At 42.8% G+C, this 15,190-nt stretch overlaps 1 protein-coding gene and 1 long non-coding RNA gene across 2 annotated transcripts in view; both read left to right on the forward strand.

Annotated features, from left to right (window-relative positions):
• LOC146576956 (protein NLRC3-like) overlaps positions 1-15,190 on the forward strand; it is a 91,426-nt gene that overhangs the window by 20,556 nt on the left and 55,680 nt on the right. The window lies entirely within an intron of this gene.
• Positions 12,517-12,974, forward strand: LOC146576957 (uncharacterized). Its single transcript, XR_014891391.1, has 3 exons — positions 12,517-12,606; positions 12,698-12,758; positions 12,869-12,974. It is a non-coding gene; the product is annotated as an uncharacterized LOC146576957 (long non-coding RNA).

Raw genomic sequence — 15,190 nt, forward strand, 5'->3', positions numbered from 1 at the left:
AAATCATGTTATTGTCTGCAGCTAAAATATATGGTGAACATGGTTTTATAATAATGTGCAAACACAACCTCACTCTGCTCTGTACGAGGAGCCAACCACAGCTGTCCGGGTCTTCATCCACCACCTCCACCATCTTTGCTCATCATCATTCACTGAATTGCTGATTGGTTTAAATCAAACTCCATTACAGGTTCAACTCCATCATATAACAGCATGTTGACTTTGGATCTGGTGTGCAGTGCCACCTTAAAAGATGAGGAAACTAAGAGATTACAAAAAAAGAAGTGGAGGAGTTAAAGAGCTGCAGCAGATTAACAGTTTCTGACAGTCATGTGTTAGAAATAGGACGATTAGATGAGCTGAGGGATCCATCTACTGCTCAGTGAAGCCTCATCAGAAACAGTCTCAGTGGAAGGATGGCTCTATTGTTAAGGAAGGACACAGGCAGAAAGACTGGCGTCTGTCACACAGGAACTGGACTGAAAATCAGCTGCACATATTCATCAGTACGTGCAAACATATTATAGGTGTGGAATTCAGGACAGTACCATCAGAAGTTGATCCACTGTGCAAATGTCTGATTGGCAGTGGCTTCATTTTTCACTATGAACAAACTGCTAATGCAGCATCACAGGACGTCAGCCATGGATTGGCCTCCCCAGACCTCAACATTACTGAAACATCTTAACAGAGGATGGAAACAAAGGGAACCAACATCCAAGAAAAGACCAAGACTCCAGGCTGTGCTGAATTATAAAGGTGGACTGACCTCCAGGGTCCTTAGTATCATATAAGCTCAGTTTGTGTCTTATATACTTTCCATTTATATAACAAAATATATAGAAAGGAGGGTGGTTTAAGATGTGTGTAGAGTTTTATTCATTATCTTTAGACAAACAAAGAAAGCACCATCCATTCGTCTCCAGTCTGTATGAAAAACAGGGGAAAGGTCAAATTAAAACTTTGAAATTCCTTTCACAATAAATCCATAAATAAACAAAATCAAACATAGAAAAGTCTTTAAACCCACTTTTCCATAAAGCTGTCAATAGGAAATGTTCCAGTAAACATGTCTGTGTTTCTGCTGTTTTCCTTTCATGCGTCCACAGCTGACAGGTAACCCTATTGGAGTCGCCATAGTGACGGGTGGCGTCTCAGCTTCAGCGTGTTGATGGGCACAGCCATGGTTACCACAGCTGGAGTTGGTGTACGGCGAGCTGTGAGAGGACAGAGATGGAGAACGCACATTTAACTCTTTAACAGGAGATACGTTACGACTAACAGACGACTGCTGTCTACATGATGTCTTTGCAGCCCTTATGCTACATGTTACACAACTTTTCTTCATGCCAACAAGACTGAGGTGCCACATAGTCGACACATACAGCTGATTATGATGCATGTTTTACTATTGCTATGTTCACATCATCTGCTTGGCTTTATTACTGAAAGCCTGGAGATCCTCTGACGTGTGCATGGCTGATGTGAAGTATGATTAGTCCTACATGACATCAACAGCAGAGGCAATGAAAGCTTTGTTGTTAACAGGTTGTAGGTAAAGTCAAATGTCTACTTCTACACTTGTGTTGGGTAAAGTTCTTCTCACTGCAGCAGATTTATATCTGTGCTTTCACAGGGCGTGATGTGGAGCTCAGCGCTGAGGTGCAGGTCTCCTTGGAGACGGCATCCTGGCTGAAATATTATCATGCTTCCAAAACATTTCAGCTTTTATTTTGAAAGAAACAAGACTTGAAAACGAGTCCCCTTCTTCCTCTTTGTCTTTGTTCTTCAGAGGAGTGTCACCTGGACAAACTCAGGGCTGTTCTAGAGCCTTTCTTATTATTTGACTCCATAGAAATAAAACTGAATGGAATCAAACAAAAACTCCCAAACAGCTAAAACACTTTGCTTTATTCTCTTTTTTAACAAATACGTTGAAGTCCATCCACAACAACACAGCTGAGATCTCCTTTGTAATCAAGTGTTTCCATCCTTTGTACAGATCTGCATACAAAACAATCATTTACGTCCCACAGAAGTCTAGTTACACGTAACTCTACAAGAACTGGTGAATGACAGAAACATGAGACACATGATCACAGGTGATAACAAAAAGAGAAAGAATTCATGTGTTAGTGATGTTTTTCAGCCCTGATGGCTCATGTTGGAGAAACAAGCTGAGGTACGTGGAAAGTTCACACACACAAGTGGGCGTGAGCGCACACACACAGAGAAACACAACTGAAGCATCTGTTTGCTGTTTCTGCTTTCATCATCTCTGCTGCTGTGTCAGGCTGGGGTCTCTCAGTGACGTGGTTGAGGTGAAGTATGACGAGTATCCCTGATTCAGTCCATCGAGACAAAGGGCAAAGAAAGCTGTTGTTAACAAACTCTATGGTGATGTGGCATTTAGCTCTGACTCTACGCTCTGCTGAATCCTTTGAACCTGCTGATCAGTAAAGCTCTACGTGCTGCAGCAGATTGACCTCATCTGTGTTCACAGGTGTGGACCTCAGCGCTGAGGTGCAGGAGACTTTCATTCAGTTCTCCCTGCAAACAGCATCCAGCCTGGAAATACTGTCATCTTTCCCACAAACGGTGCTCTTATCTCAGAGAAGAAGTCTGATGTAAATAACTGCAATCAACAGTGATGTTCTGCACAGATCACTTTTCCATTTTGCTCTCTAGATGAGTCCCAGCTGCCTGACCTTGTGTCCAGGTGATCGTCTCACTGAGGAGCTTTTGTTCTGAAAATCTCACGTCCATCACCTGTTTCCTTTTTACTATCTCTGCTCTTTCTTTATTCACAATGCTCATAATATCACACAATTATATTCATCACCTGCATGTTTTTATCCAGCTGCTGTTAGAACCAAACAAATAAAAAGGATGAAAAGCCTGAAATCCTTTGATTTATTACATTTGAAACAAATATGAGAGCATCCCTAACAGCACAGCTGAGACCTTTGTTTTAATCAAGCCTTTGTATCAACACACTTGTAAAGATTCATATACAAAACATAATAGAATAAATCAATATAAAATACACATAATCACAAAAATGCAGCCATGTTGTGAGTTTGCATCTAAAACATGCATGTTTCCCTTTGTACAGGCAGATTTACAGCAGACAAAGCAACACGCTGATCGACTTTGACCGCTGCAAAAACAAAATACCCACCAAGTCTGAAGTCGATCAGAGGAACTGTTGACAGACTGACAGACAAACAGATGCTTGATTCATTAGTGCGATTAAATGTTCTTCTTTAGCAGCATCACTTCATGTGTTTGTGTTCCAGGAATAAAGGTCTGTTTAAACTGGACGTCTCCTCAGCATCACTCGTGCTGTCGTGGTTTCAAAGCTGTGCAGAAAGAATCTGAGGGATGATACAGAGGTGACCAAAGTTACAAACATCCAGCTGTGCTGCAAATGTTTGCAGAGCTCCAAACTCTTTGGCTTTCTGCAGAGCAAGTATGGAAGAAGCACCTGAGCTAACTTCAGTTTAGACGATATGAGGAAAAATGCTGCTTCCCAAAGTTTCCTACAAGTATCCAGTTTATATTTAGAGAAGCGAAGGCTCTTTATCCTGACAACTACTCCCTGGTGGATCCCTGTCCTGTGACAGCAGCAAAGACTGTGTATCAGTATCATCAAAGCCACTTCAATAACCAGTGTTTAAAGCTCTCTAGCAGATGGACTTCAGTGGCAGCAGCCTCTGTCTGCTGTGTACAGAAGGTTCTCTGATGAAGCACACAGCAGATGCTGCACTACAACAGCAGCAGCAGCTCAGCTTCAGTTTGCTTCGACGCCCTTTTTGACCTGTGAAACAGCAGAAAATGAAACATTTCAACACCCGTTTGTTAGCGTGAGCTATTCTGCTGTTTTTCATCATTTCACAGGTGAAATAAAATCACATTTACTTCCTGTAGGAGTGATCGTGTCCAGCCTGACTGAGACCATGTGCTCCATCCTGCACAGGTAATAAACCTCTGACATGAAGGGCTGTCAAGTAGTTTTAGACAAATGGGGGTAAAAGAGACGTTAAAAGCTTAAAGAGAAACTACATTTTCTAAGAACTGTCTGACGTTCACCTCTCACACAGTGGATACGATTCTGCCGCTGCAGGAATAATCTTTGTGCTTATGAAACTGTCCATGTGTTTGCAGAAAATGTCACATGTTCAAAGCCATCCCAGCACCTGGGGTTTGTATAAGTGCAGCTGCTGGTGGGGAGATAGTCTCACTCTTCTATATAAAGAGTCAGCAGGCAGCAGATCTTCATCTGTGATCTCCTCCATCATCACGTCTTCACTCTTCAGCAGCTATGGCTTCACTTCGTGCCCTTCTGGGAGTGGTGCTGTGCTCCTCATTCAATTCAATTCAATTTTATTTATATAGCGCCAAATCACAACAAAAGTCGCCTCAAGGCGCTTCATGGTTTCTGCTTCTGCCTCAGGCGGACTTTGATTTACAGAGTCATCCATAATATTTTTTATTTTACTGCCCATCTATTTTCATACAAATGTCTCCGTCTTATGGAAAAGGGGTGGAGCTTATCCAACGAGGACAGGCAGGGCCCCTGTAAAGGTCCAGTTTTGTTTATTGATCTAAGCCTGAACAGCTACGCGTAGTGTCCAGTAGAGGGCTCTGTTGTTTAGTTAGCGGCAAGCTGCACTTCCAGCTCAGACCGGTTTTGTGGCGCACATGTCCCAGTAGGCAGCTCTCAATGAAGTGTGAAGCAGCGTGATACCGGACTCTAGCAAAATTAACAATTTGCAGCCCTTGGAATGCGGAGCGAGGTACATGTTTTAAGTTGTATTTGTTTGCTTAACTGATATTTTGTTGTATTTTCTGCATTATTTGAGTTCATATTTGTAATAAGCGTCTAAGAAAATGTATTTTGTGTTTCTGTTTAGTTTTCACGGTGCATTGGTGCACCTCAGCACTGTTAGATTCTGAATGAATCTCAAAGTAAAAATTACTGCACCCGTCGAGGCTCTCTCTCTTTCTTCCTTGGTCCGAGGGACTGCTACAGTGAAAACTCGGTCGCTGAGCGAAGGCTACTTGCTAGCTCCCATGCCAGATGAGTGCAGCCCGTGCCACGAGGTGGGTCCGTGTGTCAGCTGTGAGAGATTTCTACACCAGTCAAGATCATCTTTGCTTCATTGCCTACCTCCCCTTTGAACTCTGATGGTCACTTTACGAAGGTGCAGGTATTATGCCCATTAAGGACTTTGCCGATAACAGGACTCTGCACTCTAATTCAGAATTACTTGCCTTAAATATTTTTGTGGTTACAGCCTTAAAGGTATACTGCATTGCACTGAGTAATTGCAATCTTTAAATTGTATGGGTTTATTCTTCTTGAAAGTAACGTATATCAGCGGTATTTACAGTTACATTTTGTCTAATATGTGGGTGCTAATCTGTTTATTTATGTGATGTAAACGTCTGATGTGAGCATTGTTTCCAAAAGTAACACTCACGTAAGTTTAAGTCCAGACGTTATCGCATAGAGCAACATACACATTACAGTAACAAAATGTTGAACGCTGCTGAAGAAGCCGACGACTCAGAGCAACAAGGAGTAAGATCCAGCAATCGTGAAAGGCATTTAACTGAAAAGGGTAAAGAAATGCAGGAATATGAGGCAAAGAAAAATGAGAAGGCATTTAACAAAGCTTATGACACTTGGAAGAAGGCAGCTAAAGAAATCAGAACAAAGCTGAAAACTTTCTGCTCACCTGAAGAGCTAAACAATGCCAGTCATGACATAAGAGACAAGCACGCTGTAGTACAACAGCATTATGAACCCATTCGCCGCAGCCAATCCATGACGCCCGACATTGTTAAGCGAATGGATGCTTGTGCAGTGCTTACAACTGACATTTGTGAAGTTGTTGCTAAACGACAGGAAAATATCGATCAGCTCTTTAACGATCGCCTTGAAAAGGAAAGAGTACGAGTGATGTTAAACAAAAGGGACTATGGTTCTGTGTTTGGTGATACAAAAACTGAAACGTCGTTCCCAGAGGGTTCAGTTGCACGCTCAAAGGCAGATTCTACTGGCAGTCGTGAGGTGGAAGCAGAAGCTGAACTTGCAGCCAAAGTGGAACAAGCAAAGGCCACACAAGAAATATTGGCACAGGAAACCAAGATCAGCCAAATGGAAAATGAGTGGAAAATAAAGGAAGTGGAAACAAAGGCAAAGTTGGAGGAGGAAAAGACTAAACTTCAACAGTTAAAGTTAGACAGTGAAGTGAAAGTAGCAGCTGCACGAGTAAGAGCCCTTAGCGCTCAAAATGACATTGAAAGCCATGATCAAGTGTCCTGCTACAACTTAGAAAATTCCGCAAATCTCCCCAACATCGCACCACGGCTCTCTTTAAATCCACGAGCACCGACATTTAGACCTCACAATACTACTCCAGAACGTGAAGAACTTAGCTTAGTTCAAGCCCTCGCCAGCTCTCTTACCCTAAACAGGCTTCCTGTACCTGAGCCCACCATCTTTAGTGGCGACCCCCTAAAGTTTATGGATTGGAAGGTATCCTTTATGGCACTAATTGGTGACAAACCTTTACCTGTGTGTGAGAAAATGTTGTATCTAAAGAGCTATCTTGCAGGTGAAGCACGAAAGGCAGTAGAGGGATATTTCTTCCGCAACAGTGAGCAGGCATACGCAGGCATTTGGAGCGTTTTAGAGGAAAGGTATGGCAGCCCATTTGTTATCCAAAGAGCCTTTAGGGCTAAACTCACAAAATGGCCTAAAATAGCTGCCAATGATTCTAAAGCACTGAGGGAGTTTGCAGATTTTCTCCAAAGCTGTGCAGAGGCTATCCCTCAAGTCAAAGGCCTAGAGATCCTTAATGATTGTGAGGAAAATCACAAGCTTCTAAGAAAACTGCCTGAGTGGATAGTGCAGAGATGGAGCCGCATTGTGGTGGAGGAGCTAGACAAAAGCCAAGACTACCCCAACTTCGCTCGCTTTACAAAGTTCATACAAAATGAAGCTAAAGTAGTTTGCAATCCTGTTGCCTCACCATTCCTAATAAACGAAAGGGCATCAGAAGAGCGGCACGTTAAAAGAGCGAAGGCACTCAGTACTACCATCCAACCAAAGTCTCCACCAATCCCAGTATCTACTTCTAGACCTAAACCCCCATGTTTGTTTTGCAAAGAAGAATCGCACGGCATAGCTAAGTGTCCTGCTTTTGCAGCGAAAACTAGTGATGACAAGAAAGTTTTCATTCAAGAAAATCGTCTCTGCTTCGGGTGTTTGAGAAGGGGTCATGTAACCAAAGAATGCAGAGGACGTTACTCCTGTAGTAAGTGTGGTCGGCGTCACCCCACCTGTCTACACACAGAAAGAGTGAATGAACCTAAAGAAAGGAAAACTGAGGATTCTAAATCCCCAGATGAAGGTGCAAACAAGGAAGTGCATAATGTTATGACTCATGTACTAACAAGGAAACCATCTTCCACATCCAGCATAGTACCAGTATTTGTGTCAGTTGCATCTGAGCCTGAGAAAGAAATACTTACATATGCCCTGCTTGACACCCAGAGTGACTCATCCTTTATTTTAGAGGATTTGGCCTCAGAACTAAATGTAGACGCCCAACCAGTGCAGTTAAAGCTTAGCACCATGACTTCTGTCGACACAGTCGTTGCAGGTAAACTTGCCAACAACTTACAGGTGCGTGGGTTTGATTCTGAGACTCGTGTCCGAATAGAACAAGTCTACTCTCGTGACTTTATCCCAGTTGACAAGTCTCATATCCCTACCAAGGAAACTGCACTTCAGTGGCCACACCTTGAAGGCTTAGCTAACAAGTTACAGCCATTACAGAACTGTGAAGTAGGTCTATTGATTGGTTATGACTGCCCATCAGCCCTAGCCCCCCTAGAGATCGTCACAGGCAAAATAAACGAACCTTTCGCACAAAGAACCCTACTAGGATGGAGTATTATTGGTTCTGGTAATCCTCACCTAGACAGAGAAGGTAACCAGAGTTATGTGCACAGGATCACAGTCAAAGAAATGCCCATACCATCAGCCACAGATGTACTCAAAGTCCTAGAGACTGACTTTAATGAGAGAAACTATGAGGATAAGTATGTATCACAGGATGATGTTCGCTTCATACAAATCCTCAGTGATACAATAAAACAAAGACCAGATGGGCACTATGAGATGCCGCTCCCCTTCAAGGGCAATGATCCACCAGCGCTTCCCAACAATAAGAAGTTAGCCACAGTCCGACTGCAACACCTGAAGAAAAGGCTAAAGGCTGATAAACAGTATCATGAACATTACTGTTCCTTTATGAGAGACATTATCAGCAGTGGTGATGCAGAATTAGCACCTCCTTTGTCTGAAGGCAAGACTGCATGGTACATCCCACACCATGGGGTATATCACCCGAAAAAACCAGCCAAGCTAAGAGTCGTCTTTGACTGTTCAGCAAAATTTCTCGGTGTCTCATTAAACGACACTCTTCTCACAGGTCCAGATATGATCAACTCATTGGTGGGGGTACTCTGTCGTTTCAGAAAGGAAAATGTAGCCATAATCTGTGATATCGAGAGAATGTTCCACCAGTTCTCTGTTTGTCCAGACATGCGCAACTATCTGAGATTTCTGTGGTGGCAGGATGGACAATTAGACAAAGAACCCAGAGAGTACAGAATGGCTGTACATCTATTCGGTGCCAGTTCATCCCCTGGATGTGCTAATTTCGGCCTGAAATATTTGGCACAACAGTACAGAGCAGACTATCCTAAGGCCTCAGAGTTTGTTGAACAGAACTTTTATGTAGACGATGGTCTAACTAGTGTCCCATCAGTTAAAGAGGCACAAGAACTCATCACCGAAACACAAGCACTTTGTAGACTTGGCGGTCTACATTTGCACAAGTTCAACTCAAACCAAAGTGATGCGCTTTCCCAGCTGGAACCCTCAGACAGAGCAGACACCACAGAACCGCTCGATCTCAAACCTGACACAACAGCTGAAGGCCATGTGCTCGGCATCCAGTGGTCAATCAAAAATGACACTTTCAGTTTCAAAATAAACACTAAGGACCAACCTCCTACTCGCCGGAGCATACTGTCAGTGATCTCATCCCTGTACGACCCACTAGGGTTCGTAGCTCCCTTCACCTTAAGAGGCAAAGATATCCTACAGGAACTGTGTCGCAGAGGCATTGAATGGGATGACCCCCTTCCTGACAACTTACGTTCACGGTGGGAGGACTGGAAAGATGGGTTGGAAAGACTAAAATCGGTTGCAGTGCCTAGATGTTACCACCCACCAGAACTAACAGACATTGTAAAGGTGGAACTGCACCACTTTTGTGATGCTAGTGATTTAGGATATGGTGCATGCTCCTATATTAGGTACCTCAGCAACGAGAAGGTCCACTGTAGTCTTGTTATGGCTAAGGCAAGAGTCGCGCCTACCAAGGTGACAAGTATCCCACGATTAGAACTCTCAGCCGCAGTCACATCAGCCAGAATGAGCAGCATGCTAAAAGCAGAGCTTCAGATGTGCATTAATGAAGAGTTCTTTTGGACTGACTCCCAAGTAGTCTTAGCCTATATTAACAATGAGGCACGACGGTTCCACGTCTTCGTTGCCAACCGTGTTCAGTTAATTAGGCAAACTACAGATCCCAGACAGTGGCACTACATTGACACAGCTCAGAATCCTGCAGATTACGCCTCTAGAGGGCTCAGTGCATCAGAAATCATGTCAACATGTTGGTTGTCTGGTCCAAAGTTTCTGTGGGAACATGACATTTCATATGCACCCAGCCCCTCAGCTGTGTTGTTAGTAGGGGATCCAGAAGTCAAAGCAGTCAAAGCTCTCACAACTCAAACAAATGAACAAGACAATATCCTCAGCCGTTTGTCAAGGTTTTCAAGCTGGTCAATGCTCCTTAAAGTGGTTGCAAGGATAAAAAGATTGAGATCCAGCAAAGCCCAGTATGGAAACTTTGTAACAGTAGATGAACGGAAAACAGCTGCTGACACAATAATAAAGCTCCTTCAGCAGCAGGCCTTTTCTCAAGAGATGGAAGTGTTGAAGGTGGGAGATAACCTTCCGAGTTCAAGTCCCCTCTTTAGAGTAGATCCAGTGCTAGATCAAGGACTTCTCCGTGTTGGAGGAAGACTGAAGAAGTCAACACTCTGTCAGGGACTTAAGCACCCCATCATCCTCCCGAAAGACCATCACATTACAAAGTTGATCATTGCTCATTTTCATGCACAGATTTGTCATCAAGGTAGAAGCCAAACTCTCATGGAAATCAGATCGAACGGATTTTGGGTGATTGGTGGGAGCAAGGAAGTTGCAAAACTAATAAGCAAATGTGTTCAATGTCGAAAACTAAGACGTTCACCAGAAGAACAACGCATGTCTGAACTTCCAAAGGAACGAGTTGAAATATCAGATCCTTTCATGTATTGTGGAATGGACTGTTTCGGACCATTTGTCACAAAACAAGGTCGCAAAGAGCATAAAAGATACGGACTCCTCTTTACATGTCTTTCCTCACGTGCAGTCCACATTGAGATGCTTGAGGATCTTTCTACTGACTCTTTCATCAACGCTCTGAGATGTTTCATCAGCTTAAGAGGAGCTGTTTGTAAGTTGTACAGTGACCAGGGTACAAACTTTATTGGAGCCAAAAATGAGCTAAGAGAGTCTCTTAAACAATGTGACATGGATGCCTTAGAAGCATTCCTTGCCAATAAACAGTGTGAGTTCGTCTTCAATGCCCCATCTGCTAGCCATGCCGGAGGTGTGTGGGAACGACAGATTCGAACCATCCGCAATGTTCTCAATGCCACCATTGCTCAATGCCAAGGCAGGCTGGATGACAGCTCTCTAAGAACTCTATTCTATGAGGCGATGTTTATAGTTAATGGTCGACCACTGAGCGTCGATGGAATCAATGATCCTAAATCTCCTGAACCTCTAACTCCAAATCACCTCATATTGATGAAATCAAAGGTTGCACTGCCTCCACCAGGAAAGTTTGTGAAAGAGGACTTATATGCAAGGAAACGTTGGCGCAGAGTCCAGTATCTCACTGAGCAGTTTTGGAGTAGATGGAAAAGAGAGTACCTTCTGAACATATCTATGAGACAGAAATGGCACCTACCACGTCGAAATCTTAAAGTCAATGACATAGTCATTATCAAAGAAGACATGCTTCCCAGAAATCAGTGGCAACTGGCTCGAGTGGTTGAAGCTCCAGAAGAAGATGACGGTTTGGTCCGCAGAGTCAAGCTTCAAGTTGGCGATCGAGGCTTAATAAAGAAGCAGGGAACAGCACACAAACCTCACGTAGTTGAGCGACCTGTTCAAAAGCTTGTAGTTCTATTAGAAAATAACTAATTGATGTTTCAATCAATACTGTCACATCAGGCGTATTTGCGAAAGTTTATTGATGATGTATTTGAAATTGTGTTCGTTCTTGTAGTAATGTCCATATGTTACAGCTGGAAATCATGTAAAGAATGTTGTTTGTTATACATGATTTGGTGGGAGTGTAAAGGTCCAGTTTTGTTTATTGATCTAAGCCTGAACAGCTACGCGTAGTGTCCAGTAGAGGGCTCTGTTGTTTAGTTAGCGGCAAGCTGCACTTCCAGCTCAGACCGGTTTTGTGGCGCACATGTCCCAGTAGGCAGCTCTCAATGAAGTGTGAAGCAGCGTGATACCGGACTCTAGCGAAATTAACAATTTGCAGCCCTTGGAATGCGGAGCGAGGTACATGTTTTAAGTTGTATTTGTTTGCTTAACTGATATTTTGTTGTATTTTCTGCATTATTTGAGTTCATATTTGTAATAAGCGTCTAAGAAAATGTATTTTGTGTTTCTGTTTAGTTTTCACGGTGCATTGGTGCACCTCAGCACTGTTAGATTCTGAATGAATCTCAAAGTAAAAATTACTGCACCCGTCGAGGCTCTCTCTCTTTCTTCCTTGGTCCGAGGGACTGCTACAGCCCCCCCAGACAGTTTAGCAGTCTATACAGGAGGCTGACCTTTGCAACATGTACTTCTATAATGACTTCACCATTTAGGTTATTTGGTTATGTTTCACCCTGGATTTTGTGTGATAATATTTATTTTGTCCACTGATTTAAAAACAACAAACTATATGAATATAAAACAGAGTGAACAACAAAACATCAGCTTTGGAAACTTTGATGTAAAATTCTGCAATTGTTTTCTCAGATATAGCATAAATCAAACTAACATACATCAGTGTGTTATTAATGTGCACACACACACACACACACACACACACACGCACGCACGCACGCACGCACGCACACACACACACACACACACACACACACACACACACACACACACACACACACACACACACACACACGTGTTACAATAAACAGCTCTTATGCTTCTGTATGATTCTCAGTGCTTTCCATTTGCGTGTCCACAGGTTGCTGTAAGTGCTGCTTGACTGCAGTTTGCTCTCATTTCAAGTGGTTTGCTGTCACAAAGCCAACAGGAAGTCCGGCCATGGTTGAGCCAACTGAAGATGGGTTGAAGGTGGCGTCCTCGTTTCCTCTGTGAACGCGAGAGGACAGACAAAGCAAACACCGTTTGGACAGCATTAAAATATTTACACTGATGATTAATGTTGTGTCTTTGCACCTGTAGCGATACATGTTGGAAAATGGAGACTTTAGCCACCAAGACTGACGTGCCTGGAAACTTCCCTGTGAGTACGCCCACAAAGACAGGAAACAGTTTAGCCACCGCGGTTAATCCTCCATCATCATCATCCAGTATTTTTCACATCTTTTCTTCTGCTGTTTCCCTTGTTGTCAGTCACGGGGTTTGTGACTGAAATGCGTGTGGTCGACGGGAAGCCTGACGAGTACGGCCTGAATCATTCCATCAACACCGGACGGAGTGAAACCTTTGTTGAAAACAGATTATATGGTAACGTTGCATTTAGCTTCAGTAAACTGTGAAGTTACAGCAGCAGATTTACATCACGTGGCTTCACAGGAAGTAGTCTGGACCTCAGCGCTGAGGTTCAAGCAGCTCTGCTTGCAGACGGCATCCTTCCTGAAAATGTTCTTCATCTTCCTCAAACCAGAACTTTTACATTGGTGCTGAAGTTCTATATAAAAACAGCCTGAAATACAAAGTGATGTTGTGCACTGATTACCTCACACTTTCCATGTTTCCTTCTACAGAGGAGTGTCCACCTGAGTGTTTTGTCTGATCTGTTGTTGATCGTCTCATTGACACTGCATGCAGATCTGACACCAGGGCTGGACTGGGACAAAAAATGGTCCCGGGCATTTTGACTGGAGACCGGCCCCCCAGGTATTAAAGGAAAAACCATGAAGCCTTTGAATGAAAACAAACGCTGTTGTCACAGTGATGGACGCTGTCTTGTTGGTATACATGCATCAGTCTAATAAACTTAAACCTGCACCATCCTCCCTGTCCTGGTATTCTAAACAGGAAGTAGACTGTTGGTCGAGTTAACCTCCTGAACATCTACAACACACGGTGGAAACCTGACATTAAGACAGAGACTAGAGGTGAGACATGATCATTGCTGATTACTGATGACAGATTTAGATATGTTTTCATAAACCTTTCATTTGCCACATCAATAAACAGCACGGCAGGGCAAAATATGTTTTCTAACATGGCAACCTTTAAAAAGTGAAAGGAGACAGAAAGACAGCTGAGAAAGAATCAAACGGACTTTTTGATGCATTTTACACACAGTACTGGTGCAGAATCTAGAAAATGTGGGAAACACTGGCATCATATGCAGTACTTACTTCTGAAGAAATTATGATGGGACCCTAAAAAATGACTATGTACAATAATGGATTTCTATACATTTTACATCAGATGAAAACGTTTGTTGTAAGATTCAGATAATTATTTATTAAAAGTGAGACATTTTAAATGAGAATAAGAAAGAAAAGTATTTCTTTGTGCCCCCCTCTCCCTGTTAATGCCCTACCTGCCCCCCTGGCAACACTTTGCTAGACCCGCCCCTGCACAGTTACCAGCTGTCAGCTACACAAAAAGGATCCTGGTGTTATTTGTCTCTCAGAAACAGTTCATAACTTCAACTCATTTTGGTTTTGTCATGTTTTGTTCTTTACATTGTCTTTCTTCTATATAATTGTTAAACATTTAATAAATATGTCTACAAAAAGATTTTAAAAATCAGACATTTCACACAGACACCCAAATGATTTCTGACTGATGAAGGGGGCTGAAGGTGCCCTGCTCTTGCCCAGCTTCTGCTGCTCTCTCCCTGCTCACTGTCAGCAGCTGGCAGCCTCGGTCCTGCCTGAGACTCTTCATCTATCAGTGCCAAAGAATATGGGAAATAGCAACGCACAACATGCACATTACAAAACAAGCACATGAATCAGCATTACATTCATTAGTGAAGTGCTGACGTTCGTTCCTAAACTTTGGGCCTTAATTAACATCACTGTGAACTAATGTTTGCTTTGCTTCTTAACCAGTGAAGCAGCGAGGGGCTTTCTGAGGTTCCTGCTCGTAAATGCCCAAAATGAGTCGAGTATTTCTCTGCAACTACAAACTCTGTTTTCATCAGAGGTGTAAATATTACAGCACTGTGTCAGAGTCACTGAGGCTGGAACACAGAAAAAGGAAGTAGATGTATTTATTTTTAGACTTTATTGCCTGGAACCACTTTAAAAATACGCTTTGGGTCACAATTAACTGCAGAAAACCAGGAATCCACATATGAACATTATCTGTGCAGAGATTTATGCTTCTGAAGGTAAACAGTGAAAACTTGCAGCACTAAATGCACAGATAGCCAGGCGTTTCACATTTTGGGACCATCTGCCAGTTTTCATTTCTTAGGTATTGAAGAGCAGAAATGATTGAATTTTATTTACATGCTTAAAAATGTTTGCTTTTGAATATTATTTGAAGAATTACCCACACACTCAGGCACTGTGGGCCTGTTTCCCTTTGCACAACCGAGTGTTGGAAACGGGCCTTTTCTCTTTAAACTCTGAGGGGCTGTAACTTTGGCTTCTATTGGCAGATTTGCATGATTGACCCTCTTTTTAAAATAGTTTTAGCCAAGAGAATCAAGCTAACATCACTGTTTTTACGTCAGCTCACGTCACA

Source organism: Mchenga conophoros, linkage group LG3, assembly GCF_057382185.1.
Source record: "Mchenga conophoros isolate Kocher_MC1m ecotype Shallow Benthic linkage group LG3, M_conophoros_male_GT1.1, whole genome shotgun sequence".
Lineage (NCBI taxonomy): Eukaryota > Metazoa > Chordata > Actinopteri > Cichliformes > Cichlidae > Mchenga > Mchenga conophoros.